The sequence below is a fragment of the Elephantulus edwardii genome, unplaced genomic scaffold (genome assembly GCF_000299155.1).
Source record: "Elephantulus edwardii isolate Elephantulus edwardi_28Jun2011 unplaced genomic scaffold, EleEdw1.0 scaffold00002, whole genome shotgun sequence".
NCBI lineage: Eukaryota > Metazoa > Chordata > Mammalia > Macroscelidea > Macroscelididae > Elephantulus > Elephantulus edwardii.
The window spans coordinates 36,591,047-36,593,869 of record NW_006399752.1 but is presented as its reverse complement, the minus strand read 5'-3'; the positions used below and the strand labels follow the sequence as shown (position 1 = coordinate 36,593,869).

Here is a 2,823-nt window from a genome sequence, read left to right as displayed (position 1 = left end):
ACTTGAAGCACTTGTTGCAGAAGATCAAGGAATGTAGCCGTCAGTATAGACTGTGTCTCAATACCAAGAAAACAAAGATTCTTATGGACCAAAAGGCAATATATGATAGATGGAGAGGAGATTGAAACTGTCAACAGCTTCATCTCGCCTGAATCCATAATTAACGTCGTTGGTATCATCAGTCAGGAAATAAGGAGATGCTTTGCACTGGGGAAATCTGTAGTTAAGGACTTCTCCAAATTATTGAGGAGTAATGATGTCAGTTAGAGGACTAAGATTCTAGCCATCGTCTTTCCAATCACTCGCCATGCATCTGAGAGCTGGACAATGAATAAGGATGACAGAAAAAGAATTGATGTAAAAAAAATTAAAAAAAAAAGAATTGATGTCTTTGAGCTATGGTGTTGGAGAAGAGCACTGAACATTTCATGGAGGACCAAAAAACAAACAGATATCTTGGAGAGGGTGCATCCGGAGTGCTCTTTGGAGGCAAGAATGATGAGGCTTCACTGCACACACTTTGACCATGTTTCTAGAAGGGGATATTCTTTGGTGAGGGACATGATGTTGGGAAGAGTGGAAGGGGGTCAGTGAAGGAGAGAAAGATCCTCAACCAGGTGGACTGATATGGTGACTGCCACAATGAGTACTTGTGTCAGGAAGTGCAAGGAAGGCACAGGATAGAACAGGGTTTAGGTCTTTTGTTCATAGGGTCACTAGGAGTCGTATTCGACTCAATAGCACCTAACAACAACAGTTGGAAAATAAAGACTTAGTGGTAAAAATAAGCTCAGAAATCCCCTGACACTTAAATGACCAATGACTTACTCATTGCAAATATCCTTTTAAAAGTCCAAATGGTGACTATATACACAGGCTTCACCTGGACTCGAACAAACGGCATCTGTGGAGAAAAGTAGTAAGAACAAGGCTGGACATCAACTTGGAAAAACACGCTCCTTCGCTCCTAAGCTCATAGGATGCTGAAGTAAATGAAAACAAGTCCCTGAAAGCCTTGAGTATATCGCACCAAGAAAGTAGAAATGATCTCAAGGATACATTTGAGGCTGCTGGTTATGTGCCATCCAGGAGACTGCAAATCTTAACAATCCCATCATCAACAACCTGCATTATGTGGATGACACCATTTGGCTTGCTGACAGTGAAGCAGACTTGAAGCACTTACCGGAAAAAGAGCAAAGACTAGAGCTTTAGGATGGATTAAACCTCAATATCAAGAAAACACAGGTCCTCACAGCTGGACCAATAAACCACATCATGAAACTTGGAGAAGAGAATGAGACCGTCAATGATCACATTTCACTTGGATCCACAGTCAATTCCCATGGTAGCCTGTGAGTTGCATTGAGTAAATCTGCTGCCAAGGAACTCTGCTTTACAGCACTAAAGAGCAATGATGTTACTTTAAGCAGGTTTTATAGCAGGTTTGTTCACAATAGCAAAGAGTTGGAAACAATTTGAGTGCCCATCAACAAAGGAATGGATAGAGAAGCTGTGGTATAGTCACACAATGGAATACTATGCTGCTTTGAAAAACAAGGAACTCAGGCAATATTATTCAAAATGGGTGACCCTGGAGGGCATTATGCTGAGTGAAATATCTCAGTCACAAAAGGACAAATACTGCATAGTGCCACTTGTAAAACACAGTGTTGTAAAACAGGACTGACATCAGGGTTGGGGTGAGACTGAGAAAAATTGGATAAATCATATATAGTGCAGTGAAACAGATGAGGAAGAGAACAGTTTAAAAGTTATATATGATTGGGTATTATGGTTATGATAAGAGTCCAAAATGAAGATTGCATAGTGGAGTGTACTCGGGGCAGTGGGGTGGGGGGGATTGTATACCAATGAAGGAATTTTTCTTTTACTTTTCAAAGAGAAGAACAAACTGGGCAGGAGGGATGGGCAGGGAGAAAAATGCAACAATGAATGAAGGAAATAAAAAAATCTCTGTAAATGATCATTAAAATTAATAAAATTAAATTAAAAAAGAAAAAGAAACAAGGTGGATCTGACCCAAGCCACGGTGGCTTGAAATGTTTCCGATGAATGTAAAAGTTGGACAATAAATAAGGGAGATTCAAGAAAAATTTATGCCTTTGTAATTACAGCAAAGAATATTGAGTACACATCACAGATTGTCAAAAGAATAAACACAAGGGCTGGAGCTCCGGTGTCAACATGAAGCTTCTGACGCACAATTTGCTGAGCTCGCACGTGCGGGGGGTGGGGCCCCGCGGCTTCCCCCTGCGGCTGCAGGCCACCGAGGTCCGTGTCAACCCGGTGGAGTTCAACCCCGACTTCGTAGTGCGGATGATACCCAAGGTGGAGTGGGCGGCGCTTCTGGAGGCGGCCGAGACTTTGCATCTGGTCGAGGTCCCCAAAGGGCCAACTGAGGGATATGAGCACGATGAGGCTTTCTTAAGGAAGATGCACCACGTGCTGCTGGAGGTGGACGTATTAGAGGGCACCCTGCAGTGCCCAGAGTCCGGGTGTCTTTTCCCCATCAGCCGCGGGATCCCCAACATGCTGCTAAACGACGAGGAAACCGAGACTTAGTTTTTTTGTTGTAACTGTGTTTGTCCATTCTCTGTTGGTCTTGTCTTCAGCCCTGCACCCAGTGACACACCAAACGCATTGTTCTTGAGCTCCATAGTATATATATATTTTTTTTTCTCATTAAAGGTTCAAAACCAAAAAAAAAAAAAAAGAATAAACACAAGTTTTGCCTTGAAAGAAGTAAATCCAGAGTGTTCCAGAAGCAAGGATGGTGAGGCTTTACCTCATGGACTTTGG

At 42.5% G+C, this 2,823-nt stretch overlaps 1 pseudogene; it reads left to right on the top strand.

Annotated features, from left to right (window-relative positions):
* The first annotated feature begins 2,208 nt into the window (after window positions 1-2,208).
* LOC102858659 lies at window positions 2,209-2,586 on the top strand (annotated as a pseudogene).
* Window positions 2,587-2,823: the final 237 nt, after the last annotated feature.